At 32.8% G+C, this 17,358-nt stretch overlaps 1 protein-coding gene across 2 annotated transcripts in view; it reads right to left on the bottom strand.

Moving 5' to 3' along the window:
- LOC125050317 overlaps positions 1-17,358 on the bottom strand; it is a 156,886-nt gene that overhangs the window by 47,510 nt on the left and 92,018 nt on the right. For both annotated transcript variants that reach the window (XM_047650066.1, XM_047650067.1), the window contains one exon: positions 527-578. The gene's annotated coding sequence lies outside the window, so the exon portion shown is untranslated. The remainder of the gene's footprint in view (positions 1-526; positions 579-17,358) is intronic.

The raw sequence follows: 17,358 nt of genomic DNA, 5'->3' as shown, positions 1-17,358 counted from the left end.
TTGCAGAAACTAAATTAAAAACTAAAAAAATGCTTTAACATGTTACAACTTAATGTCGCAGAGGATCCGCACCATTATATCTAAATTGAGCCCCCGATATAATGAAAGCGCCGCGGCGAACACAGTCAGACAAATTAACGCTTGGTGACAAGCCATATCATTTGTCAACGTAAAGTGATGTCAAAACTCCAACGATTAGTGGTGACAATTGTCTAGTGCCAGTTTACAAGTGTCTGTTTCAGATAATTCGTCGCGGCAATTAGAGGGAAATGTTTTGTTTATAAATATCTATGGGATTGTATAATCTATTTTTAAACTACTCCAAAAAGTAGGTTCCATTACACCAAGTCGCCTGGACTAGTTTGGAAATTCTTTTTCGTCATATAATAATAACAATTTATAAGGCTCCTACTACATGTTATTTATGAAAATTGCCAAATAATATTCAAAATATAATTTTATATGTATAATAGTTAACTTTTTTGCTACCAATGTACCCAATCTATTCTAACTTAATACCATTTACCTTGTTAATTTTGCTCCCCTTAAAGTCTTATTGCGTCTGATTGGAGAATTATCTGGAACAAGAAAGGAAATCAGTTATTAGAATACACGTATTCCTTGTGTTAAGGGAAATAGTTTAACAACACAATTAGGTTAGCCACCTTTTCTTGCAATAAAAAATAAAAAAATAAAATAACATATTTTATTTTGGAATATAAGATACAGGTATCACTTATTCCGCGTCATTAAATTTGAATCGGTAGACATCCCTACACATCGGCAAAGAAGACGGCCAAGAGAAAAAGCCGGCGTAAAAAACTCTCGGTACTCTTTTAAAGTAGCAAATCATCAAGCAACACTTATTTTAAAACAAATATCGCAGATTAAAATACATTGGTTATAATACACAAGAAAAAAAAATTATAGTATCGAAGTAAAGTAAAATTCAAACTTTTTTATTAGTGGAAAAATTCGAGTCTGCAACGCAAATGTTCAATTTTTTTTTAAATTTCCTTAATCTTGCATACCTTAACTGATTTTCTAAGCCTATGTAAATAATAATTTAACAATAATCGATTTTTGTGACTGCATACCGCTAAATTAAATAAAGCTTAGTTATAGATAACAAGAATTTCGTCATCAAATACTGTTAACATAGAATTTGCTCAAATTAATCATTTCAAAGGCTTGTGAATTAGTTCTATGAATTTGAGCTTTTACGTGACTAAAATCCTAGATCATATCAGCATTTAGAAACTGTTACGAATGACGCACTGAGATTTGTGTGCTTAGGTCAAAGGTTTGACTAATTACCATACATAATACTTAGCTTATTAAGTGAGTCTGCTTGTAAAACTTTAAAACTAAATTTATTACTACTTTGTAATAGACATACCTACAGATAAAAAGTTTAACTCGTATATATATATCATTGATCTTCATATACCATAAATATGGTGTACTTATAATTGGTACCGTTATTTTAAAATTCTAAAACGGAGAATGCTTAGAACAAAGTTTAGAAAAAGTATCTGGCTGGCAGGCTGACATAATAATGAGCCTGCATGTGATCCTGAGTGAACATGGAACTTGGCACCCTGATTTTAACAGCTTTAGCACCTTGGAGTCAAGTAAAACGCATAATTCAATATCATACTGGGCTCTTCTCATTTTTCGATGGAATATATTCGTATTATACTGAGAGTGTTATTGATAAAAATCGGCATATTTTTATATTGTTTAAACAATATATAAATATGCTCATACTTAAATGAATGAACGAGTTCTTATCAAAGAATGTGTATTTTATGGGATCCCATTGTAGGTATTTTAAACGATATTCTCAGTTCAAAATAATTAATCAAGGCTCAGCGCATTGCAAGTTATCTCACCAATGCTATGTACACTAATTCTCTGAATCAAATTGGAGGTCTGTGCGTTACTTTAACTGATAATTCGAATTACACCACTGACAACTGTAGCAAACAACGCAGCAGGAGCACCTATAACATTAATTATATCGCTGAACAATTTCTCAAAACCAACTTTATCTGCATTAACTTAAAGATTATTGTTCGCTAAAAAAATGTTCGCATCAATCTTATTTACACGGGCTTTAAGGGAATTTCGAACTTCTACAACTGAATTTAGAGTTCCAACTCGTTTGTCTGTGCCCTTTCGTGTTGTCCATTGAAATCCATTTAACAAAATATCACGTTCTACAAGCGGACGTGAATAAGTAAATGCATTATAAACATTATGATTTGCTGCAATTACACTCGACTCTCAAGATTCACGTCTGAGGATGAACTATGACAACTACGAGTAACTATGAATAGTTGAATGGATGTTTATTTAAAAGGTTTCACGTTTTGTGAATGCTTAGTGCTTATTAGATTATGTATTATTCATGCGCTTGAATTTATTTATTTATTGAATAACGATGCAATATTAAATTACGTTTATGTGACTCGAAAGACAAACGGCGTTTGGTAAATGGCAATAATGGCATGTATCTGATAAATATGAAGCAATATAGCGATTCTCAACTCTTAAACTGGAGGGTCCAATCATGGATATTTTTTTATTAGGGCAATTAAAATTTGCTCATATGGTGGCGAAAAGAAGGAAACCATTTCTTGCTGATTATGTCATGCATGCCTGACCTACCTTCCTACATAGAAAATATATCAATGAAGTGGAGAAATCTGAGGACCCAACAGATTGATACTTTATTTCTCGCATATGTAAATAAATAATTTAGGCTTAAAGTAATAAGAGCTTTCGAATGATCTATCATCCTTAATTAACTGGAAGTATGTATAATAGATAAATTACCATAATTCCAACCCACTTAAGCGCTCAATTTGTCAAATACGATACTGTCACTACTGGGATTATCTTAATATCTTTGTTTGATAAATTATTTGCGAAGAACTAATCATGCGGAGTGATCGAATTGAATTTCGAATTTCGATTAACGGTAAACATTTATTTACATTTTGGTTTGTTACTGAAGATAATGAGCTTGACATTTTGAACCCATTCGCTTATCTCAGGTGTGCTTAACCTATCCTTATTTAGAAAAATTCCTTATTGGTGCTATTTACTCCTAACAATAATAATTATGGTAATACCTCATAGTTTAAGCACTCAATGTAATAGTTGGATCGCTTTACTTTTAACAAGTGTGAGAAAATCAATCATCAAAGTTAAATATTTATATAGAATCAATATTGTTTCGCCGGTTAACCTCCGGAAGGTAAGAAAGAAGATGTGAGATTACTAAATACTAAATAAACACATTTAGGATTATTAGTGCAAAATAGTTACCGATTGGCGCCAAAACTGTTCACCTTATCTGACTTATTCAATAGGTTTTATCGCAAATACAAATCAGGCTACTTGTTTCAATGCTATTTATTAAAATTAATTATATACCGCTTGATCTGAAGGTCGTTGTGTTAATTTATTGTCGAACTACCAAACCTGTTGAGGGTTGTTAAAATTGTTGGAAATATCGGTTGTATATTAAAGCCAATGTTTAAGTTGTCGATTGTGGTTCTTGAATTATCATAGATTTAAACAAAGGTTATGGTTGAGAATTTCAAAAAGTATGCTATACACCAACGTATTAATCATATTGCAAAAAAGGTGTTTTTATATAAGTTAGAATTATTATAGGTATAAACTAATGAATAACTCCAAATCTATACGTTAAAATAAAAAAGCCATCATTAAAAAAGGACGCTTTGCCCATTCCAGAAGGAATTTGACTAAGTTCAAATAGTACATAGTAATAGTTCTTTACATAAAAATCATAAAATATTTCGTCGTGAAACTTCTGACCTGCTTTTGTGTATTTGGCAAAAACCTACAAAGTACAATATTTCACGGGAGCTAATTCCAATTGGTTTGAAGTAAAGCGTTTGACAGCGTCGCTATTAATCTTGTTCAACGTCAGACTATGATCGTACTATAAACGATCTATAATTGAAAATTAATTCATGTTATCCCGCAAATTTTGTATACCTGATTAGGTATGATAAATAAACAATGAATCAACTCATTAATTACATAACGAAGAATTAGATTATTCTTAATTTGAATGTTCCATTCTGCCTCTATGCTTTCAGTTTCATTCGAATTCAAATAATAAACATTTATACCCAGGTATAGACCCGTCTAAGATAATTGAAAAAATCGTAACATGAACTAACCGATATGGAATACTATGAACTCCAGTAAACGTGAAAACCATTATCCAAAATAACCACGCATCATTGCATGTTAAGATGAACTCGTGAAGATGCTAAACTACAATCAAAAGCCAAAAAGCGATCCAATTACCACATCTTTTATGAGTTAAAAGCCGCTTTTGTGCGCTGGAACCGAGTACCCGAATCATCAGATACAATATTTGTATCCCAATTTGTTTGATCTGGTCATTACACGGGCGCTCTGTTACCGACAGGGATGAGAACTTGTATCAGGACACCGTGGGAAAGGGCCCACGGTCAATATTGATCCAACAGGTCATTGTGGCCGATGAATTTAGCTAGTTTTTCTGTTGCTTCAAATAATCCTCTACCGCCCGTACCTTTTACACCTACGTGCCCGGCGTGTTGGATTTTGTAATTAGTTCGTATGTCGTTGCCGATATAATGGTAAATAATGCATTTTTGTGGGTCACTTTTATTGCTTGGTGGGATTCGTCATGGGTGGTTGTAACATTTATTTTTATTACAATGAACATTTTGAATGCCGCCGTTATGCTTACGTTTGTAAGAGGCTTCCTTTGTTATATTATCACTGCATTTTTTATAAGTAATTCTTATGTATCATACTTTATGTGTGCATTAGATTATAGAGATATATACTACTAGAATACCTGCTTTATGTAAACAAAACCCTTTTTTTTATGTAACAGCCCATAGACACTCACATTGCCAGAGGGCTCGCAAGTACGTTACCGGCCTTTTAAGAGTTAGTACGCTCTTTTCTTGAAGGACACAAAGTCAAATTGGTTCGGAAATACATCGGTGGGCAGCTGGTTCCACATAGTGATGGTGCGGGGCAAAAGCTGCCTTAAAGAACGCTCAGTTGTGGATCGGCAGAATACGAAATTCTACCCGTATCACTTCGACGTCCGATGATGAAACTCCCCTTAACTACCAACAATCATATGTTCTTTGAAATTTAAATCAAAGTGTTTTACAGCGGTTGTTGTGTGCGAAAGTGTCTTTTGTTGACAAAGATTGCTGGAATTCATAAATTGGCGTAAATGTACTTATTAAAAATCAAATATCATATCTTGTCCAAAAACATAGGTTAAGAATTTAGTGTGTGTTTAACTAGAGGTGTCACTATTAGGCTAAAACCTCGATATAATCACAACAATGGAAGTATCGACTCGGTTATAATCAAATTAAACCCTTAATGTTATAAACTTCGCGGGCTATTATCGGGTTTCACACTTAACCCTCTCATAATTGCCAGAATTCTCATAGCAGAGGTTCCATCTAAGTATCTTTGAAACATGTTACCAATCTTAATGTAAGTATGGATGAATAAAGCGTTTTCATATAAAATTTAATTTTTGTGAGACCAAGAAGTTCCCTGCGCCTAATTTTGAGTTGAGAGACATGTTAAACTGAATTTTTCAGGATATTTCCTCTCACTATCAGATCATTGTAAAATGCATAAATAGAAAACGAGTGCTCAGCTAGGGCTCAAACACACTACCTCTGAGTTGTGGAATAAAAGTTTTTTTAAATATACGCCTAGTAGTAAGTAAACTGCATGTTTTAAAATATTCCATATTATGCTTTTTAATACGTCAAGTATTTATTCGGTCTTACGGTATAACTAAAATTATCCATAATAAACCACACTTCACTCCTATAATTATGAATTATCAATAAATAATTGTTTATTCAACCATTACACAACTTGCTTAGCTTATAAGATATCCTTAATGGTTGAGAAGTTATAATTTAAATTTTGATTAACTTCTATTGAGATAAGAACGAGCTTACAGCGTGTTAATGGAGCTTTTGGTCGGTTTCTATTGAGACGTTATGAATACCTTTATATTTGTATAATTTAGTTCCATGAATGTAGCTAAATGTCTGCAGTTTAGAAAAAAACGTTACGCATTTCCTTTAAACTATAAATACATTTTTGTTTTATTGTATCTGACTTTTTATACGATTAAATGAGTAGTTGACTTTCCTTTAGATTTTCTATATAGTAATAATGCTTGTTACAACGAAAATTGAGTATATAAATGGAGAAATTGTTTTTCCTGGATGTTGAGAATGAAAGTGGCTTCGCTTAACTGCGATTAGTCAAAACATTTCTATTCCAATTAGCGTTATACGAGACTATCTGTCGTTTAATTTAAACCAATCGTTATCAAGCAGAACAGCTCTATATAGTCTCAGCCCTATCGGACAGGGAAGTGGGCATCCACTCACGAGAGAGTATATTGTTAAGTATTTCCTATAGCATCAGAAGCAGTAGAAAGAAGCAGCCGATGGCTGGCCATGCGTCACACTCGTGAACGAGTGCTACTTGTGGCGACTGGTCGGACTTGAATTCGTGGATGAGGTGATGTTAGTTATTTCGACTATGTATTTGCGTGTTGTTCCCACGAAAATGTAAGCGCGTGCTCCTTTTTCCCATGACTCCTGCTGATAGAGGACAAATCTTTGTTTTTATTTATTTTATTATTATTAATTACATAAGATGTCATTTGGAATATGGTGTAATGTTTGCAGCTCCTTAAAAACATTATTTAAACAAAAAACTTGACGATTAAAAATAATGGCCGAGAGTTTGCTAGTTCTTCTGGTTCTTCTCTTCCGTTCTACTCTCTTGATTTGAGAACTGGCAGTTAATGTAAAATTAGAAGCATTTATTGTATATTTCTTTTTTGACGTTCATAAGTGTACATTGTGTTACCTATATGAATAAATGATTTTCAATTTTAGCAAGGGCTAAGCGTAAGTTTAGTAGTAGTAGTACACTCCAATTGCCCTTGAGTAGGATTTTGCTCTTATCTTTTGTTTATTCATATTTTTTGTCTTGAAAGTTAAAAAAACTACGAGTAGATACAATTAAATATATGATTATTTTAGCAAGAAGTAAGCCTTTCAAATATTTAATCAATAGTTGCCTAATGTATAAGCTGTTATAGTTAACAAAACGTGTTTCCTAATTTTACACGATAGTGACAATACATTCCCACACTTGAACCCACGTTTTGTATATAAACTGTAAATTTGATAATACCCAGTAAAAGATGAATTACCAAATTGAATTATTCATGCAATAAATCATTAGTTTGATTATTTACGTAATATTGTATTGTTCTGTGGTTTAAACAATTTAATATTAGGAAGTTCTGTAATAGATATACTAAATTTTTTATTAATATTTGTTAATAGGCACAGAAAACCCATTAAAAAACAATAATTGATTACAAAACATATGCTGAAATCTAATGCCTAAGAATGTTGTAGCGCACTGGTTTTTTCTTTGTCTTTAAAAGTAAAACGTCCGATTCAATGTTTTTGCAACTATTAAATTACTTGTCTAGCTGTAAACTAAAGATGCAATCGTTTCTGTCAAGTGAAAATGGATAAGAAAAGATAATTTCAGAGTCTGCATTTTCGCATTTCTTTTTTAATATTAAAGTTGCAAATCTCCCGTTTAGTTTTATGTCCAGTGTGACAGGAATGCACGGATCATTGACCTATAGGAAAAGAGGTAGACTTTCGATGAAGTGTATTATCTAAATAAACGGTTATTATTTGTACAATAAAATCTATCAATGGTGATATCTTACGGTATAATAAAGAGTCTTAAATAAGCAAAGAAAACATGTTGTTTGGTCTAGTGTCTATAGATTAATAAAAAAATAGCCACCAACAGATAAAATAGATTAAAAATATTATTCTTCGAGTATATATCAAGTATTTTCTTTTGATGCACCCCCAGCTCTTGAACTATTCCATAACCAGGACTTATGTAATGCAAATTTTAGCGGACATCTGTTCGTGTGTTTGTCCGCTTATTGTGATCTCGTATTAGCATAAGCTGTTGCGTGGGTAACTTGACGCCTTATATGCATTACAAAATGTTTACTTCAGCTTATTTTAGCAACTACTGTCTTTATAATTCAGTGGTATGCACGTCCAAATATTGAATTCCCAGTACTTCCGTAAGGAGAAAGATTTTAAAAGTCAAATCATTTATTTCAATTAGACCACCTAAAATGGCATTTTTGCACGTCAAATAAAATATAAAGATGATTCTAGTTGCCCATTCCAAAAGGTAGTTTCGTGTGGAGAAGAATGGACAAGAAACTCCACACTTACTCTTTTAAAATAGGTTTTACAATATTTTGAAACATTAGTTAAATCATTATATGTGAAGACAATGTACTCCAAGAATAAAACTACTATACTAAAATAGGCACAAAGTATTAATTACCTAAGTGCATTTTAAAATTGTTCCACACATCCAGTCTTTTCGATGTGTGGATGATGATTGAGTGGGGGATGATTTTTTTTACGAAACTACTACGGTCCATATCGTCCACTTCTTCTGGACCGTTGTATCCCGTGGCTGAACTAACTTTCCTGTATATAATAGAGCTTTTACTACATTTACTTGATACAACGTTATTCGTATTATGGTCTTTATACAGAAGTAGCATAAATTAATTTGCCTGTAAAGCTCACGACGATAAAGCTTGACCGTGGTCCACGAACAATATGCAATATTTTACATTTTATGCTTTAGACGTTTTGCTTCTAAGTGTGGTTAGATTGTTTGATGCCTCGCTTACATCTTCTTGAGAAAGTGTATTTTGAAATTATAGTTTGTAATTACTTGTAAGCGACATATTATTATATATTGCATATATTGCTTCTCTAATATAATTCTACAGATGTGACACGAAAGGACCACAGATTAGTCGAAACGAAATCTTGAATGACCATTAACACACTAAAATCTGAACCTAAAACTAAAAACCTCAAAAAATAAAATACAATAACTAACCTTCTCTAATTGTAATTATTTCCTTTATCTTTTGCACTTTTCAATTATGTTTACGCTTTTTTGCTTACTTATTAATTATTATTAATATTTTTTTTTCTTCATTCCTTCACTACTAAGATGCTTTACCGTCAAAGCCAAAATAGCTCATATTTCATATAAACAACAGCTTTCATAAAACCAGCCTTTTCATTGATTACACTTGTTGTAAAAACGTATATTATACTGTTTCGTACTATACGAGCGCGTTAGATGTAAATACAACTTAATATTGGCTATAAAACAACTGGCGCCAGTGGCCACATCTGCGTAAATGGGTCACGACTGCAAGGTGTAGGTTACAATGCTGCATGGCCACAAGTTATGACGCTCTGAAAAAGCTAATAACAGCTAATGCGTATGCTATATCCTAATGAGATGGTTAATTAAAGTGCTATTAGTATGCATCTCTGAGAGGTCGTCGGTTCAAACCCGGGCTCCAATGGATATTCCGTCTGTGACTGTATTTGCCTGTACAGTAAAGGAGAATATCGTTAGGAAACTGGGCTGCTTTAAACACTAAAAGTCGACGGTGTGTGTCAGGCACAGAAGGCTGATCTACTTGTACTTGAAAAAACCTAAAAGGTTGTATCGCCACTTTTTTTAATAGGCAAGTTGTCGAATGTAAGTAAGGAATTTAGTTACATTGATTGAACTTTTCGCGTCAAGAGATTTTCTTATTATTTTATGTATTAAATGAAAATATAATTATTCATACTTCAACTTATAAAAAATTAATGCTTATAAATTTACATTTTCTCCCAGTTCTCAAAACAAGAGTGAGGAACGAACAAGAACAACTGGCAATAAACTCTCCGTCACTCTTTTAAATCGCCAAGGATTGTTTACAAAATATTTGTATATTGTAATTAAATAAAACCGAATTAATAAATAAGTAAACCAAACGTTCATCCCTATTATTTATGTACCAGATGCATAGTGGTTCACCACATAAGAAGTTTTAAATGTCATTTATCAACTCCAGAGAGTAGTCAATGCATTCCTCGATAATCAAATGAAATCAATAAAAAATAATATTAGAAAAATAAAAAATTTAAGGCTTTCTTCAAGCATTTGAAGAACAACGAGTTCCGACCCAGACATTGGACAAACAAGATGGCTCCCAAGTTTGTTGTCTTATTGTATGAAGATGCTTCAATTCAAAAGATAATCAATTGGAAAATTGACTTCCACTTTAGAGACAAATAGCAAAAATGACGAGTAAACGTTGACATATCGTGACAGTGTCGCGTCTCACGCCAGTGTTAACATTTGAGTCAACTCGACTGGCGAATTAGCGTGGGAATCGCACACCTTTACAATGAGTATTAGCTTTATTGACGACTTAAATGCCACTAAATATCGCAACTATGATAGCGATCAGAAATCCGTTAAGGTCCCTATTCTAAAAAATGGAAATGTAAATAAAATGGTATATAGTATCTCAAGTCAAATTACAATGATTTCAAAAATGTATGGGTACTTGTTGTAGAAACAAAATTTTTTAAAGTTTTTGTCATTCAATTGTTTTATTATTTAGGTCTTAACGGGAAAGTGCCTTTTCTGTCCTTTCTAGAAACAATTGTTTAATAATCCAATCTAAAGCTTAAAAACTAAATCACTACATAGTATAAAACAAAGTCGCTTTCTCTGTCCCTATTTCCCTTTGTATGCTTAAATCTTTGAAACTACACAACGTATTTTGATGCGGTAGAGTGATTCAAGAGGAAGGTTTATATGTATAATAACATCCATTAAATAGTGGAGAAGTACTGTTATTTTTGAGGTTTCTAATGTGATGTCGTAAATAATTAAATTTTTTCCGCTTACATTGCAAACGCAGGCTGAACCCTACGAGTTTTATCAAAATAATGTACTAAGTATTGTACACATTAAAAAGGTCTACAGAAAAGTCCGTGATGGTATATGTCTATCTCTTATGGATAACCCACAATAACTTTTTTTTGTCATTTACTTTTTACGACAAATAATGGCTAATTTTCGAAGCGATTTTAACCAATACAGCATTAATCCTTAACCAATTAAATACCTTGAATACATTGTTAATTTAATATAGATCTATATGGCCCTTTACACCGTATGATTTAAGTGAATATTTTTGAAGATATTACAGATTTAAAAATTGCGGGACGTAGCGTTTGCGGCGGTACCGGCCGGCCGCACAGTTTTTCTGTAGTGTATTTAGTATCAGCAGTGTACCCGTGCGAAGCCGGGGCGGGTCGCTAGTACGTAATAAAATAATTAATCGTATATACACTTTTCATACTTCATTAGCAAATTTTCAGTACCACGACAAAAGACGCCTTCTATGTTTCGAAATCGTGTTCAGCATATTAATATTCCTTCAAACAATCCATTAAAATACCGATGGTTTTCCTTATTAAACGCCTATCAAATGTTTAATATCTACGCTTCATATTGCAAACTTTACAAATGCATATAACATGTTTACTGATTTATAGACGGACTTCGTTTCAAACTTGGCAAAACTTGTGTATGATATAAAAAGCTCTGTATAATTTAAAAATAAATTGTATATCCATTTCTATTTTTTTTATTTATATTATGTAGGTAGATAGATAAAATATTGTACAGAAACCTGAGACTTGAGACAGTAAAGTCTAAAACTTCTATAAATAATAAAATTAACATTCTCAATTCTGGAATTATCTCACAAACGTCCAAATGTTACTATCCTTAGTATAGTAGTATTAGAAAAATATTTATTTAGTTATTTCGTTATTTTTTAAATTTAAATTGATGTTATTTGATCTCCTTCTTCCTTTCCTTTTCCGTTTTTTCCGCGTTAAATTAGTTACTTTAAGAATGATACTATATAATAATAGTTGTGCATATATGTAGGATGGCCAATCGAGAACCATACTCAGGCCGAACATCGCACTTGGTTAGTCTGAAGTATTATGCCCTAAGAGGCTTCATCTGAGTTCATTTTATAGGCTTTTCATGTTGATGTCATGCATAAAGAAATATGCATTTAAATTGTTTATTAATTGACATTTATTCCCGTTAGTGGGTAGTGTTAATCACTGTAAATAATAACACAATATTAAATGATTAATTTCATCATACGGCGAATTAATAAGCGCAGCCAGGTATGGGTTATTAATGGTAGTACGACTCACTAGCTATTTAGGGCGTGTACTAACAAATTGCTTGATAACTATGTGATTAAGCTACTGTCCTTAATATTGGGAATATAATAGTTTTATTAATTAGAAACTAACATAAAACGTGTACTTTGTAATGAGTCGTTAATTAAATCATACTATATACTAGGTTCCTACACAAATTAAATACTGATTATGTATTCAAAAGTACCTTGATATTCACCAAGAAATGATGCCCCATTAAAACAGTCGTACGACACAATAAATTTATTTGGTATGTTGCTTTAGAAAACAGGTTGATAAAAGTATTTAATTATAGTTAGTATTTTCTTACTTAGGTACTTTAAAATTGCTAGATGTAGAAATGTAACGAAATCATATTTAAAGCTGGTATCAGTTCACGGAAACTGTTAGTAATACAATCAAATGGCAGACGATTGTTTGCCAAAACGTCTCACTTCCTGGAACACGACTCGTGTTTCAACCACTATCTTACCTGTAGCAGACATCACGTGACTCAATTGTTTCATTCTTATAGTACTCGGTATTTATTGATTTCTTTTAATTGACAAATGTATTTCTTTACTGGTATTATTATGGGCAGTAGTGATAGATTAGTTCTTAATCGATTCTCAACCCTAAAGTGGTTCTTTCAAGCCTTGGCTGCTTCTCTATTTGTCTTACTTTATGCGCAAGTTATTCGCTCGCTCTTGAAAAACTTCCAGGATATCGTCATGTGTTAATGTGACATGTATCGGAACAGAAGGCTGATAAATAAAAACGATGAATAAATGCAGAAATCTAAGACCATGAAGATAAAACCACCATTGGTAAAGCGTAAATAAAATAAAAATAATTCAAGGCGCTACGAGTACATCCTATGTTAGTCTGCTGGGCCTCAGATTTCTGTATCCGTTTCATGATCTATTGTCAATCTAATAGGCAAGTAGGTGATGAGCCTCCTGTGCCTGACACACGCTGTCGTCTTTTTGGGTCTAAAGGAAGCCGGTTTCCTCACGATGATTTCCTTCGCCGTTCTAACGAATGTTAATTGCGCACATAGAAAGAAAATCCATTGGTCCACAGCCAGCGGGATCGAACCTACGACCTCAGGGATGAGGTAGCACGCTGAAACCACTAAGCCAACACTGCTTTACATAAAACCACAGAAATACCAACGTTGTTTTAGTTTATTATCAAAAAACTGTTACAAAACTGCCAAATGATATCTCAAGTCCCAGTCTGTGCTTGAGCATTGTTAAATACGTAAAATTTTCAATAGAAAAATGGTTCGACAACTCTTGACACAATTATTTAAGTGTGAGGTATTTTCCAAGCAAAACCCCAGCTGTATAATTGTAGTTATGGAATAACAAATGCGCCCCGGTTACCTATAAAGCAAAGGAATTCGTGCGCATGATTTTCTTAATAACCCACGGCTTAGCAACAGAGTTTAAGATTGTCGCAACATTGTTGGTTTCCTGCGTTTGTGAGAAGTGAACCGAAGCAAAAATGATTAAAACTATAGTTATTTTATCCTTTAAGTTACAATTCCATTGTCAACTATTGATAGAGATGTTGTATGGTCTTTGTATTTTAGCTTTGAATAAAGCCGATGGATTATTTTTAAACATTTAATTACAAATGAAATCCCGTAGCGTAGAAGGTAGATCATGATCGCGGTATGTCTGATTTTAAATGGATGTTATAATATTGTATATTTGGTGTAAACATAATAATTGTGAGTTATTTTGTTTTCGAATCCGAAACTTTTTATCATGAGAAATCGCAATGGAAATGGAAACGGTCAATAGAAATGTAGCAATTTCGAATGTTGAATTTCCCGACAATGCCGAGAATCTCAAGATTGAATTCAGTTTCTTAGTTAGCAGACACGTTTAGATATACTTGTTGTGTTATAATTGAAAGCTAAGACTCTATTTTACGAGTATATGTATAACTATCAGATAAACAAATGTCACCTTAAAGCAGTGCATGTGAAAAACGTTGTGCCGTAATTACAATGCGTTTACGTCTTTATGTCGCTAAATTTCCGTATAATCGAAATAGCTTTCACGATCTCCGTCCGTAATTAACTCTTGAAAGCAATTTTAACCTCTCCATATAGTAAGTAGCAAGGACTCTAACATGTATTGCAGATCGAGATTGTGGAATAAACTCGTATATTCCACTGCAGACCTTTCTTCGGAATTAAGATCCATGAACATTTAGAACACCAAAAGGCATTTTAGTTATTAGATTAGTTGTTGTTTACATGCAAGCACTTTTTTTTAAATCATTGAGTCTGCTGAAAAACCTTCCTGCGGTAAACTTATTTAAACGGATAAGAATTTCGTTTCATTTAATAAGAGTTTTTCAAGTTGCTGTCTAAAACTATGAATATATATCGTAGATACAAGACTTATTACGAGAAAAATGTGTACTTAGATTAAGTACTCCGGCCACTCCCTATGTACGAACGCGATAATCTCAAAAACTACCGAACGGAGTTTTATACAGTTTTCACCAATAAGTGGGATAATTTATTGATGATTATCTTTTACACATTGTTAATATTTGTATGTAATACCGACGTCCTGGCATACATCCTACGAACAATAAAACAGATAGATTTCTCTAGAAAGGTCTATACCAATACCGCAAGGCCCGTGTGGTCATAAACTCGCTGGCTGTTTAATTCCGTATTATTGAGATAGTCGATAACGCAGCGACACTTGTACATTATACGATTTAAAGTGCGAAGCTTCGTATAATATATCTGAGTGCATTTTAAAATTTTTATATATATAATTCTTCTGTGAGTGTGTATGTCACTGAACTTCTCTCAAACGACTGGACCGATTTTGATGAAATTTTTTGTGTGTGTTCAAGGGGATCTGGGAATGGTTTAGATTCACAAATCAGCCCGCCAGATGGCGCTGCAGTCGGTACTTTCATACTTTGCTTTACTAATTGCTTGAAATATCATGCAGGACAACGTCTGTCGGGTCCACTAGTTTATTAATAAAAATTGAAAAAAATCACATCATGATTCCTTCCTTTTAATTCATAATTTATAATTTCCTTTTTATACAACCGAATCCAAAATCCACTGTGAAATATAAACTATATTTCATTATTCATCAATATTTTTATTGTATTAATAAAATATACTTTAGTACAATTTTTTTTAAAAACGGGTTTCTGTTTTGCTATTTTCAAGTCTTGGACATTGTTGTAGGCTTATAAACCTTTCTACGCTTCAAGTGTCATTTCTAGGCATAAAAACCCTATAAAAGTACCAAAATCATAGACGATTTTTCATGAATTTCATCAAATATTTGGAGGCTTAAATTGTAATTGTCTAGTAATCACCGTTTGAATCGAGTAGGCGCCATCCATATCTTGTTTTCTTTGAGTTTTCGCCTCATTAAGTGTTTGTAAACATATGGATACATCGCATACGATAAATGGTTGCTCAATACGTCTCGCTCTTATGGGAAAAATTATTATCGATGTTTACTCGTGCTTTCTATGACTACTGCGAACGGCATTTTTGGTGATGCCTCACAGGGAATAATGGTATTTACGACCTTGTGTTAGGCTTTATAACGGCGTGGGTTCGTTTTAAATGTATCTGTCTGTGATTGTTTGTATTTGTTATTTTTGTTCTACATTGTGGTGGCTTTCTGTTGAATTGCGTTGCTAAACAATATTTTATGGAATGTGGCGCCAGTGCTTTGGTGCAATAAACATTTCAACGATACATTCGACACAGTGTTTTTTATTCGAAGTAATTTATCACATAAATATGAGGGAGACACAAATTTCCGTAAATTTTAAGTTTTACACAAGTTATCTTAGGAATCTTGTAATGAATGCACTTCTTTAACAAAGAAACTTAAGGCGTGTATTTTATAAAACATTTAGTTAAAACTAATAGTTCTTTAACGGACATAGGTGTCAATTCATTATATTATTATCTATGATGACGAAATAATTAATAAATATAATATACTAATGGCGGTACAACCTTTTAGCTCTAGGCCTCAGATTTCAGTATCTGTTCCGTGATCATATCTAATAGGCATGTAGGTGATCAGCCTTCTGTAATCACAGACAGAAAGTCCATTGGTGCACAGTCGGATATAGAACCTACGACCCCGCGATGAGAGTTGCAGAAAGCGACTACAGTGTGTCTCCATTGCGTTGGGTAATTTTTTTCAATTATTATTATATATTAGTACACGACGACTCTAGTCAGGTCCATAAAGATTTATGAAAAAATAACTATTAAATATATTTTACTTAAGAAAATTAACAAATTCCATCAACAGAGCTATAATTATTTAGCGATTTATTTATCTTGTTACATTTATTGTTACGAAATGCATTCCAAATTCTATATTGTTAAGGCTATCGGTTAAAATAGAACGTTGGTGAAGGCTTGTTACGTATCGACAACGACAAAAAACGAATTTATCTTCTAAAAGTCGATTTAACCTCGCTACTTCTATTAAAATCAAAAGTCCTGGTAAGCAATAACGGTTTTGGTTATATGGAGTTCGACCTTAACTTGGGATTAATCTTCTATTTAATCCTACTCTTATCTGGTGTTGTTCATAGGAGATATTTTTATATCTTAAAGATACACATATACATCGCGTATTATATATCAATTAAACACACAAGTAGTAAATCGTCTAATCTCTTCTCCATATTGTGACGAGAACAACAGGAGGTCTACTAGTTTTTATTGAATCTAATTAAATTTAGAACAAAAAGGTGTGATTAAAAATGGAACTACTGTATAATGAAATTATAAATTAGCGGAAAACAATCGTAATTATTGCTCTAACTTTTATTCACACACGATTTGAATACTTGTATTTGAATTGAAGTCAAATCAAGATCGAAATTAATTTGAAACTCCAAAGTTGGAAGTTATTCCCGCTGTTTCAGATAGTTCATTCCATAGAGACACCACTCATTGATTCAGACAATAAAACATATTTTGATTGTCTTCCATGAATCAATAACAAATTGGTCTCGAATGCTTTCAAGTGGCAAATACGAGTGTCGCGTCGAATTAATGGCT

The sequence above is a fragment of the Pieris napi genome, chromosome 6, assembly GCF_905475465.1.
Source record: "Pieris napi chromosome 6, ilPieNapi1.2, whole genome shotgun sequence".
NCBI lineage: Eukaryota > Metazoa > Arthropoda > Insecta > Lepidoptera > Pieridae > Pieris > Pieris napi.
Note: the sequence above shows the minus strand (reverse complement) of the source record. Positions and strands in the feature narration are given on the sequence as shown.